This window comes from Camelus ferus, chromosome 36 (genome assembly GCF_009834535.1).
Source record: "Camelus ferus isolate YT-003-E chromosome 36, BCGSAC_Cfer_1.0, whole genome shotgun sequence".
Taxonomy (NCBI): Eukaryota; Metazoa; Chordata; class Mammalia; order Artiodactyla; family Camelidae; genus Camelus; species Camelus ferus.
This window is the reverse complement of record NC_045731.1, coordinates 19514246-19526649: the sequence shown is the minus strand read 5'-3', so window position 1 is coordinate 19526649 and position 12404 is coordinate 19514246. Positions and strand designations below refer to the sequence as shown.

The window sequence follows — 12404 nt, the reverse complement described above, 5'->3', positions numbered from 1 at the left end:
CTCTACAACAGACACCTCCCTCCCCAGGGCAGGACAGGGAAGACGCGGTCCATAAAATGCGTCTTCTAAGGAACCAGAGGTACACGGCAGTGAGCCCAGTCACAGCCGCCCGTGCACGGGGTAGCCCCGGAGAGCAATCTGCCCTTCTTCTGCAGTGACTCAAGGAAGAAACAGAGGACTATGCTTTCCTCTTACCGAGCGGAGCAGCTGGCCGTGTTGGGCGAGGTTGCACAGGGCACCAAGGGGGACCAGGTGCAGGTGCCCAGCTGGGCGACGACAGGCCGCACCCGGGGCAGGCCATGCAGGTTGGTCCTCAGAAAGGTTGGGGCTCTCCGGCCCAATGGGTGAACTGCAGGATAGAAGGGAGGGCTGGGTGGGATGACAGACAAAATTGCCAACACCGACAAGAGCCGAAAACCAACGCAGCACTGTCGGCACAGGGCACCCTCCCTCCACCGGGTGCCCAGAAGCAGCACGGTGCCACACGCTCCGCCCAGGCCTCTGGGGTCTGCCTGCAGCCTGGGCCGCACAGGGTGACACGGGGATACGACCTCTGATGCCCTGCACAGTCACCCCGCTGCCCGCTGTCTTCCATGTGGAGGAAGCCTAGGGTCCCTCTTGCCCGAGAGGCTTGCACAAAGAGTTTCCCAGCCCACGGATCAAACTCGTGGCCTTCCCACACAGCCAGCCCGCTCAGGGCGGGAACGCCCGCACCGCCACCTTCCCCAGTCTCCACGCAAGCGTGCCCGGCGCGGGACCAGGAACACGGGACACGGGACGGACGTGAAGAACTCATTCTCCACACGTGCAGGCAGAGCCGCACCAGGGTCACCGCTTTGCCTGCAGGGCTCTGCCTGCAGGGCTCGAATGCAGGGCTCTGCCTGCAGGGCTCTGCCTGCAGGGATCTGCCTGCCAGTACCCTGCCAGGCCCTCTCTGACCCCTCCTCACAAAGGGCCCTCCTCCTCCACGCAGGGGCTGCCCCTGGGTGCAAAGAGCCCTGGGGAGCTGGGTATCCCGGAGTCCTGCTGCGGAGCTGGCCAAGGGCTCCTGAGGGGATAAGGCTGTCCTCAGAAGGGACTCAGGGCTCCGACTACAATCATCCCTATCCTTAGGGACATCTGGTTTTTACGTTCGCTACGGAACGCACCCTAAATGCGTGCTACGGGAGAGTGACGTGGGGAGTCTCAACCCCACACCTGACACCAAAGGGACTGTACCAGCTGGTGCGCAAAACACCACGGTGTGCCATGAGACCGATGAGCAGCTCTGACAGCTTCCACGGCAGGCCCGACCCGACGCAGGGTGGGGGACAAACACAACGTACGCACTCTGGTGGGCGTCGGAATTCCCCCGCAGGGAAGGAGGCATTTTCCCTGCGGGCTCTTTCCCTTCCAGCCTCTATTCCCTACTACAAACGCACCATCTCCGAGATCCAGGCTTTTCTGCCCAGAGTACAACTGGAGGCAGCGGCCAAGACACATTTACCTCCCGAGAAAAGACAGTGACGGGCTGTGACGTTTACCACACCCAGGAAGACTCCAAGTTGCACAAAGCACACCGTACAAAGCTGGAGGGAGGGCTTTGCCCCTTTTCCAGTTACCAGGATCTGAATGGACATTCTAAACAGGAGAATCACCTGGCCTGAGCCGGGAAACCTGTCAAAAGAACGACGACACAGAAACCCGTCTAAGTTACCCAGGAGCAACCCCAGGTGCAGGAGGTCAGGAAGGAGTCAGCCGAGCCAGTAGAAGTCAGTGTGGAGAGAGGGCTCACTCTCCTCACGCAGCTTTGAGAAACCCACAGTCAAAGTCTGAGGGCCCCGGCTCTTAAGCACACCCTCATGGCTCCTGCAGGCACCAGCCAATGCGATGGGCTCCCGGGACAAGCAGCCCACTGGCTCCTGGGCAAGAGTTTTGAGTCTGAAAAAGGCAGCGACACGCCACGCCAGACCCGTCACAGGACACACAGTCTGCAGACGAGGCCAGGAACGGTTGCCGGGAGAACGGGACGATCACCATTCCCAGGACGAGGCCCAACAGAGAATGACCACCCCCAATTCCCTGGGCCTCCGGGGCCGCTGCATGTGGGCGGGCGCTGCCGGGGCACACCGGAGCCGCGCCAGGTGCCGCGTCGGCTTAAAACCCACAGAAACGGATGGAGGATTAGGCTTTCCTGTGAAGACACTGCTGAAGCGAAACAAAACCTTTGTGCCTTCCTTCCGTCCTTCCTTCCCGTATCACACTCGTTTCTTGGAGGAACTGGATACTGACCCCAGGAACTCCTGCATGCTAAGCCCGCATTCTCTCTACTGCTGAGCTACATATACCCATCCCCACAGAGCACACTAGTTTCTAGGCACAGAGAACAAGAAATGCCAGCCACGTTCACTAACTTACCCATTGTATAATAAACTCAGTGTGCTCCACCAACAGTGGTCAGTGTTTTATGATCCGTCAGCACCTGCGGAACCACATCTACACTCCCAGTAGCGTACTCCGCTTTTGTAATTTCGGGCTTAGTCGCCCCTTCCTAGGAACACAAAACATGATAAATCAGGAACCGAACTTCAGATCATGTGCCTACACTTAGTGAGTGAGGTAGACAACACTTATTTACCGAAGCTATCAGGACATAAGCCCTATTCTGGGAGAAGCTGGCGGTACAATAAAAGGCAGATTCTCCTCTCTATTCTGCCAGAGGCACAGGATCCATGAAAACAAATCAGCACAGAAAAGTTTCAACAGCTCTACAACTGAGGTGAACGGGTACAGAAACGCCACAAAGCACAGGAGAGTCCGCTGCACGTGGATAGCTCAGGGAATGCTGGGAAGACTGCACTGATTCGTAAAAGAGATATCCAGCAAAGAGGGGGTTGTGGAGGGCCTTTGGGGAAGGGCAGCCTGAGTAAAAGAAGCAGGTGGGAAACAGCATAAGGCACTAAGGAAACTAGACCACTGTTACTGGCGGTGGAATGGGAAGACAAAACATGCTGCATTGAAAATGAAACATCACTTAATTAATTTCAAGTGAGGACGGCTAAAACAAGAACCAACAACACGATGCACCTAACTTTCCCAGGGATGAATTTCTTTTCAATATCCTCTAATGAACTCTAAGGGAAAGACCCTGAAAACAAGAATGCCCATACAGACACTGGCTTCACTAGGTGAGTCTGGAAAATGCACACTAGTGCATTATCCAGTCCTACGGCATTAATCACAGAATCACATCCTAAATTGTAAGTTAAAAGCATAAGTCAAAAATTCTCATCAGCAGATGCAAACGTGAAGATGCACACTCACACCAACCCACGGTTTATGTCTCAGAATCCCCTGGTATTTATATAGTCACACAAGGACATTAACAACAAGAGTCTGTACCTCATCCCAGGAAGATTCTCTTCCTCTCTCTTCTGTAAAGCGGCGCACTGACACACCATCTGTAAAATGTAGTTACAGGTACATTAATGAGAATATTCATGAATGTATATTAAAACCACCATGTGCGTCTATCTCCGTTCGTGGATGTGTCAAAATAAAAGTGGCAGAAAAGACTTTCAAAGAGTTAGAGCATTTTCAAAAAAAATGCTTAAGTCACGGTTGGGATATATTTCAAACCAAGTAGTAAGAGGAAAACACGTAAAAAGAATGGATATGGAATTTGGGTTTGCGCACTATGTATTTCTAACATTTGAAGTTTGCTCTTGTTTTTGTTTTTTCTTTTCTTCTGTATTTAAATGGAGGTACCGGGAATGAGCACACGGAATTCGGCATGCTAAGCAAGCATGCTATTTACCACTAACCTATGTCCTTCATCGAGTCAACTAGCTTCTCGGCATAGATAAAATAAAGTACAATACACTCTTCCACGGTTCACTGCCTTACAAAACATGTTAGTTTGCTGAAGCGCAAAAGAACTTTGAGGCCTTCTTCCCCGTATCACACTAAGTCTCACATCAGACCGAGTGGGAGACAGGTCCCAGGACCCTTGACTGATGAGACCACAGGCCCCGGGTTCGGGTGTGTCTCCAATAACCGATCATCGGCTGTGGAATGTCAGGGCTCCACTCGATGCAGACAGAGACAGGGGCTGTCTTGTCTTCCAGCGAGCCCGGAACGTGATGTCTGTTGAAGGCCCGTGTGCAGAACCGACAAGTCTGCCCTCCGTCCGAGGACCCTCTTTCCCTCTACAACAGACACCTCCCTCCCCAGGGCAGGACAGGGAAGACGCGGTCCATAAAGTGCGTCTTCTAAGGGACCAGGGGGACACGGCAGTGAGCCCAGTCACAGCCGCCCGTGCACGGGGAAGCCCCGGAGAGCGATCTGCCCTTCTTCTGCAGTGACTCAAGGAAGAAACAGAGGACTATGCTTTCCTCTTACCGAGCGGAGCAGCTGGCCGTGTTGGGCGAGGTTGCACAGGGCACCAAGGGGGACCAGGTGCAGGTGCCCAGCTGGGCGACGACAGGCCGCAACCCGGGCAGGCCACGAAGGCTGGTCCTCGGAAAGGTTGGGGCCCACCGGCCCACGGGGTGACCTGCAGGACAGAAGGGAGGGCTGGGTTGGATGACAGACAAAAGCGCCAAAAGCAACAAGAGCCGAAACCCAACACAGCAGCCGTCGGCACCGGGCACCCTCCCCTCCACCGGGTGCCCAGAGAGTAGCACAGTGCCACACGCTCCGCCCAGGCCTCTGGGGTCTGCCTGCAGCCTGGGCCGCACAGGGTGACACGGGGATACGACCCTGATGCCGCACGTCACCGCCGCCGCTGTCTCCAAGTGGAGGAAGCCAAGGGTCCTCCTGCCCGAGAGGCTGCACACAGAGTTTCCAGCCCACGGTCAAACTAGCGCCTTCCCAACAGCCAGCCGCTCTGGGCGGTACGGCCCTCCCCGCCACCTTCCCCAGCTCCACGCAAGCTTGCCCGGCGCGGACCAGGAACACGGAAACGCGACTTCCGTGAAGAGCTCATTCTCCACACGAGCAAGCAGAGCCGCACCAGTGTCACCACTCTGCCTGCAGGGCTCTGCCTGCAGGAAACTACCATGCCCTCTCTGCCCCCTCCCCACAAAGGGCCCTCCTCCTCCACGCAGGGGCGGCACCTGGGCGCAAAGAGCCCTGGGGAGCTGGGCATCCCGGAGTCCTGCGGCGGAGCTGGCCAAGGGCTCCTGAGGGGACAAGGCTGTCCTCAGAAGGGACACAGGCTCCGCTACAATCATCCCTATCCTCAGGGATGTCTGGATTTTACATTCGCTACGAAACCCACCCTACCTGTGTGCTACGGGAGAGTGACGTGTGGAGTCTCAACCCCACAACTCACACCAAATTGACTGTACCAGCTCGTGCGCAAAACCCCACTGTGTGCCATGAGACCAACGAGCAGCTCTGAGAGCTTCCAGGGCAGGCCCGACCCAGCGCAGGGTGGGGGACAAACACAACGTACGCACTCTGGTGCGCATCGGAATTCCCCCGCAGGGAAGGAGGCATTTTCCCGGCGGGCTCTTTTCCTTCCAGCCTCTATTCCCTACTACAAACGCACCATCTCCGAGAGCCAGGCTTTTCTGCCCAGAGTACAACTGGAGGCAGCGGCCAAGGCACACTTACCTCCCGAGAAAAGACAGTGTCTGTCTGTGACGTTTACCACAACCAGGAAGACCCCAAGTTGCACAAAGCACACCGTACAAAGCTGGAGGGAGGGCTTTGCCCCTTTTCCAGTTACCAGGATCTGAATGAACATTGTAAACAGGAGAATCACCTGGCCTGAGCCGGGAAACCAGTCAAAAGAACGGCGACACAGAAACCGTCTCAGTGACCCAGGAGCAACCCCAGGTGCAGGAGGTCAGGAAGGAGTCAGCAGAGCCAGGAGACGTCAGTGTGGAGCGAGGGCTCACTCTCCTCACGCTGCTTCGAGAAATCCACAGTCAAAGTCTGCGGGCCCCGGCTCCTAAGCACTCCCTCATGGCTCCTGCAGGCACCAGCCAAGGCGACGGGCTCCCGGGAGAAGCAGCCCACTGGCTCCTTGGCAAGAGTTTTGAGTCTGAAAAAGTCAGCGACACGCCACGCCAGACCCGTCACAGGATACACAGTCTGCAGACGAGGCCAGGAACGGCTGCCGGGAGAACGGGAAGATCACCTTTCCCAAGACGAGGTAAAACAGAGCATGAGCACCCCACTTCCGTGGGCCTCCGGGGCCGCCGCATGTGGGCGTTCGCTGCCGGGCCAAACTGGAGCCGCGTCAGGTCCCGCGTCAGTTAAAAACCACAGAATAGTATGGAGGATTAGGCTATCCTGCGAAGACAATACTGAAGAGAAACAAAGCCTTTGAACCTTCCTTCCTTCCTTCCTTCCCCGAATCACACTCGTTTCTTGGAGGAACTGGATACTGACCCCAGGAACTCCTGCAGGCTAAGCCCGCATTCGCTCTACTGATGAGCTACATATACCCGTCCCCCCAGAGCACACTATTTTCTAGGCACAGAGAACAAGAAATGCCAGCCACGTTCCCTAACTTACCCAGTGTATAATAAGCTCCGTGTGCTCCACCAACAGAGGTCAGTGTTTTATGATCCGTCAGCTCCTGCGGAGCCACTTCCACAGTCCCAGTAGCATACTCTGGTTTTGTAATTTCGGGCTTAGTCGCCCCTTCCTAGGAACACAAAAGAAGAAAATCAGCAACCGAGCTTCAGATCATGTGCCTACGCTTAGTCAGTCAGGTAGACAAGATATTTACCGAAGCTATCAGAACATAAGCCCTATCCGGGGAGAAGCTGGCGGTACAAATAAAAGGCAGATTCTCCTCTCTGTTCTGCCAGAGGCACAGGATCCATGAAAACAAATCAGCACAGAAAAATTTCAACAGCTCTACAAATGAGGTGAATGGTTACAGTAAAGCCACAAAGGACAGGAGAGTCTGCTGCACGTGGATAGCTCAGGGAATGCTGGGAAGACCGCACTGTTACGTAAAAGAGAGATCCAGCGCAGAGGGGGGATGTGGAGGGGCTTTGGGGAAGGGCAGCCTGAGTAAAAGGAGCAGGTGGGAAACAGCGTAAGGCATTAAGGAAACTAGACCACTGTTACTGGCGGTGGAATGGGAAGAAAAAACATGCTGCCTTGAAAATGAAACATCACTTAATTTATTTCAAGTGAGGACGGCTAAAAGAAAACCAAATCCAAGATACACCTAACTTTCCCAGGGATGAATTTCTTTTCAATATCCTCTAATAAACTGTAAGGGAAAGACCCTGGAAAAAAGAATGCCCACACAGACACTGATTTCAATAGGTGAGTCTGGAAAATGAACACAAGTGCATTATCCAGTCCTACGGCATTAAGCACAGAAACATATCCTAAACTGTAAGTTAAAAGCATAAGTCAAAAATTCTCATCAGCAGATGCAAACGTGAAAATGCACACTCACTCCAACCCCCAGTATATGTCTCAGAATCCCCTGGTAATTATATAGTCACACAAGGACATTAACAACAAGAGACTGTACCTCATCCCAGGAAGATTCTCTTCCTCTCTCTTCTGTAAAGTGGCGCACTGATACACCATCTGTAAAATGTAGTTACAGGTACATTAATGAGAATATTCACGAATGTATAATAAAATCACCATGTGCATCTATCTCCGTTCGTGGATGTGTCAAAACAAAAGTGGCAGAAAATACTTTCAAAGAGTTAGAGCATTTTCTGAAAAAAATGCTTAAGTCATGGTTGGGATATAATTCAAACCAAGTAGTAAGAGGAAAACACGTAAAAAGAATGGATATGGAATTTGGGTTTGCGCACTATGTATTTCTAACATTTGAAGTTTGCTCTTGTTTTTGTTTTATCTTTTCTTCTGTTTTAAATGGAGGTACCGGGAATGAGCACACGGAATTCGGCATGCTAAGCAAACATTCTATTTACCACTAACCTATGTCCTTCCCCGAGTCAACTAGCTTCTCGGCATAGATAAAATAAATTACAAAACACCCTTTCACGGTTCAATGCCTTACAAAACATGTAAGTTTGCTGAAGCGCAAAAGATCTTTGAGGCCTTCTTCCCCGTAACACACTAAGTCTCACATCAGACCGAGTGGGAGACAGGTCTCAGGACCCTTGAATGAAGAGACCACAAGCCCCGGGTTCGGGTGTGTCTCCAATAACCGATCATCGACTGTCGAACGTCAGGGCTCCACGCGCTGCAGACAGTGACAGGGGCGGGCTTGTCCTCCACGGAGCCCGGAACGTGGTGTTTATTGAAGGCCCGTGTGCAGAACCGACACGTCTGCCCTCCGTCAGAGGACCCGCTTTCCCTCTACAACAGACACATCCCTCCCCAGGGCAGGACGGGGAAGACGCGGTCCATCAAGTGCGTCTGCTAAGGGACCAGAGGGACGCGGCCGTGAGCCCAGTCATGGCCGCCCGTGCACGGGGAAGCCCCGGAGAGCGATCTGCAATTCTTCTGCAGTTACTCAAGGAAGAAACAGAGTACTATGCTTTCCTCTTACCGAGCCGAGCAGCTGGCGGTGTGGGGCGAGTTTGCACAGGGCACCAAGTGGGACCAGGTGCAGGTGCACTGGTGGGCGACGACAGGCCGCACCCGGGTCAGGCCACGCAGGCTGGTCCTTGAAGAGGTTGGGGCCCTCCGGCCCATGGGGTGACGAGCAGGACAGAAGGGAGGGCTGGGTTTGATCACAGACAAAAGCGCCAACACCGACAAGAGCCGAAACCCAATGCAGCAGCAGTTGGCACCGGGCACCCTCCCCTCCACCGGGTGCCCAGAGAGCAGCACGGTGCCACACGCTCCGCCCAGCACTCTGGGGCCTGCCTGCAGCCTGGGCCACACAGGGGGACACGGGGATACGACCCTGGCGCCGCAAATCGCCGCCGCCGCTGTCTAAAATTGGAGGAAGCCAAGGGTCCTCCTGCCCGAGAGGCTGCACAAAGAGCTTCCAGCACACGGGCAAGCTAGTGCATTCCCAACAGCCATCCAATCTGGGCGGGACGGCCCTCCCCGCCACCTTCCCCAGCTCCACGCTAGCTAGCCCGGCGCGGACCAGGAACACGGAGATGGGACGGAAGTGAAGAGCTCATTCTCCACACGAGTAAGCAGTGCCACACCAGGGTCACCGCTCTGCCTGCAGATCTCTGCCTGCAGGACCCTGCCAGGCCCTCTCTGCCCCCTCCTCACAAAGGGCCCTCCTCTTCCACGCAGGGGCTGCCCCTGGGCGCAAAGAGTCCTGGGGAGCTGGGCAACACGGTGTCCTGTGGCGGAGCTGGACAAGGGCTCCTGAGGGGACAAGGCTGTCCTCAGAAGGGACTCAGGCTGCGTTACAATCATCCCTATCCTCAGGGACGTATGGATTTTACGTTCGCTATGGAACGCACCCTACCTGCGTGCTACGGGAGAGTGACGTGGGGAGTCTCAACCCCACACCTGACACCAATGGGACTGTACCAGCTCATGCGCAAAACCCCACAGTGTGCCATGAGACCGACGAGCAGCTCTGACAGCTTCCAGGGCAGGGCCGACCCGGCGCAGGGTGGGGGACAAACACAATGTACGCACTCCGGTGCACATCGGAATTCCCCCGCAGTGAAGGAGGCATTTTCCCGGCGGGCTCTTTCCCTTCCAGCCTCTATTCCCTACTACAAACGCACCATCTCCGAGAGCCAGGCTTTTCTGCCCAGAGTACAACTGGAGGCAGCGACCAAGACACACTTACCTCCCGAGAAAAGTCAGTGACGGGCTGTGACGTTTATCACACCCAGGAAGACTCCAAGATGCACAAAGCACACCGTACAAAGCTGGAGGTAGGGCTTTGCCCCTTTTCCAGTTACCAGGATCTGAATGGACATTCTAAACAGGAGAATCACCTGGCCTGAGCCGGGAAACCAGTCAAAAGAACGACGACACAGAAACCCGTCTAAGTGACCCAGGAGCAACCCCAGGTGCAGGAGGTCAGGAAGGAGTCAGCCGAGCCAGGAGAAGTCAGTGTGGAGTGAGGGCTCACCCTCCTCACGCTGTTTTGAAAAACCCACAGTCAAAGTCTGCGGGCCCCGGCTCTTAAGCACTCCCTCATGGCTCCTGCAGGCACCAGCCAATGCGACGGGCTCCCGGGACAAGCAGCCCACTGGCTCCTGGGCAAGAGTTTTGAGTCTGAAAAAGGCAGCGACACGCCACGCCAGACCCGTCACAGGACACACAGTCTGCAGACGAGGCCAGGAACGGTTGCCGGGAGAACGGGACGATCACCATTCCCAGGACGAGGCCCAACAGAGCATGACCACCCCTCTTCCCTGGGGCTCCGGGGCCGCCGCATGTGGGCGGGCGCTGCCGGGGCACACCGGAGCCCCGCCAGGTGCCGCGTCGGCTTAAAAACCACAGAAAAGAATGGAGTATTAGGCTTTCATGTGAAGACACTGCTGAAGCGAAACAAAACTTTTGCGCCTTCCTTCCTTCCTTCCTTCCCCGTATCACACTCGTTTCTTGGAGGAACTGGATACTGACCCCAGGAATTCCTGCATGCTAAGCCTGCATTTTCTCTGCTGCTGAGCTACATATACCCTTCCCCACAGAGCAAACTAGTTTCTAGGCACAGAGAACAAGAAATGCCAGCAACGTTCACTAACTTACCCAGTGTATAATAAGCTCCGTGTGCTCCACAAACAGATGTCAGTGTTTTATGATCCGTCAGCTCCTGCGGAGCCACTTCTAAAGTCCCAGTAGCGTACTCCGGTTTTGTAATTTCAGGCTTAGTCGTCCCTTTCTAGGAGCAGAAAACAAGATAAATCAGGAACCGAACTTCAGATAATGTGCCTACGCTTAGTGAGTGAGGTAGACAACAATTATTTACCGAAGCTATCAGAACATAAGCCCTATTCTGGGAGAAGCTGGCGGTATAAATAAAAGGCAGATTCTCCTCTCTGTTCTGCCAGAGGCACAGGATCCATGAAAATAAATCAGCACAGAAAAGTTTCAACAGCTCTACAACTGAGGTGAAAGAGTACAGTAACGCCACAAAGCACAGGAGAGTCCACTGCACGTGGATAGCTCAGGGAATGCTGGGAAGACCGCACTGATTCGTAAAAGAGATATCCAGCGCAGAGGGGGTTGTGGAGGGGCTTTGGGGAAGGGTAGCCTGAGTAAAATAAGCAGGTGGGAAACAGCGTAAGGCACTAAGGAAACTAGGCCACTGTTACTGGCGGTGGAATGGGAAGACAAAACATGCTGCCTTGAAAATGAAACATCACTTAATTAATTTCAAGTGAGGACGGCTAAAACAAGAATCAACAACAAGATGCACCTAACTTTCCCAGGGATGAATTTCTTTTCAATATCCTCTAATGAACTCTAAGGGAAAGACCCTGAAAAAAAGAATGCCCACACAGACACTGGCTTCACTAGGTGAGTCTGGAAAATGAACACTAGTGCATTATCCAGTCCTATGGCATTAATCACAGAATCACATCCTAAATTGTAAGTTAAAAGCATAAGTCAAAAATTCTCATCAGCAGATGCAAACGTGAAGATGCACACTCACACCAACCCCCGGTTTATGTCTCAGAATCCCCTGGTACTTATATAGTCACACAAGGACATTAACAACAAGAGTCTGTACCTCATCCCAGGAAGATTCTCTTCCTCTCTCTTCTGTAAAGCGGCGCACTGACACACCATCTGTAAAATGTAGTTACAGGTACATTAATGAGAATATTCAAGAATGTATATTAAAACCACCATGTGCGTCTATCACCGTTCGTGGATGTGTCAAAACAAAAGTGGCAGAAAAGACTTTCAAAGAGTTAGAGCATTTTCAAAAAAAATGCTTAAGTCACGGTTGGGATATATTTCAAACCAAGTAGTAAGAGGAAAACACGTAAAAAGAATGTATATGGAAGTTGGGTTTGCGCACATTTTACTTCTAACATTTGAAATTTGCTCTTGTTTTTGTTTTTTCTTTTCTTCTGTATTTAAATGGAGGTACCGGGAATGAGCACACGGAATTAGGCATGCTAAGCAAGCATTCTATTTCCCACTAACCTATGTCCTTCACCGAGTCAACTAGCTTCTCGGCATAGATAAAATAAAGTACAATACACTCTTTCACGGTTCACTGCCTTACAAAACATGTTAGTTTGCTGAAGCGCAAAAGAACTTTGAGGCCTTCTTCCCCGTATCACACTAAGTCTCACACATCAGCCGAGTGAGACAGTCACAGGACCCTTGACTGAAGAGACCACAAGCCCCGGGTTCGGGTGTGTCTCCAATAACCAATCATCGGCTGTGGAATGTCAGGGCTCCACTCGATGCAGACAGAGACAGGGGAGGCCTTGTCTTCCAGCGAGCCCGGATCGTGGTGTGTGTTTGAAGGCCCGTGTGCAGAACCGACACGTCTGCCCTCCGTCCGAGGACCTCTTTCC

The 12404-nt window shown here is 53.4% G+C and overlaps 2 long non-coding RNA genes across 2 annotated transcripts in view; one reads left to right on the top strand and one right to left on the bottom strand.

Annotated features, from left to right (window-relative positions):
- Positions 1–11608: 11608 nt before the first annotated feature.
- LOC116661764 overlaps positions 11609–12404 on the bottom strand; it is a 27309-nt gene continuing 26513 nt past the window's right edge. Inside the window, exon 3 of the long non-coding RNA XR_004317726.1 lies at positions 11609–11661. This is a non-coding gene — a long non-coding RNA (uncharacterized LOC116661764). The remainder of the gene's footprint in view (positions 11662–12404) is intronic.
- Positions 11831–12404, top strand: part of LOC116661769 — a 2362-nt gene continuing 1788 nt past the window's right edge. Inside the window, exon 1 of the long non-coding RNA XR_004317733.1 lies at positions 11831–11860. This is a non-coding gene — a long non-coding RNA (uncharacterized LOC116661769). The remainder of the gene's footprint in view (positions 11861–12404) is intronic.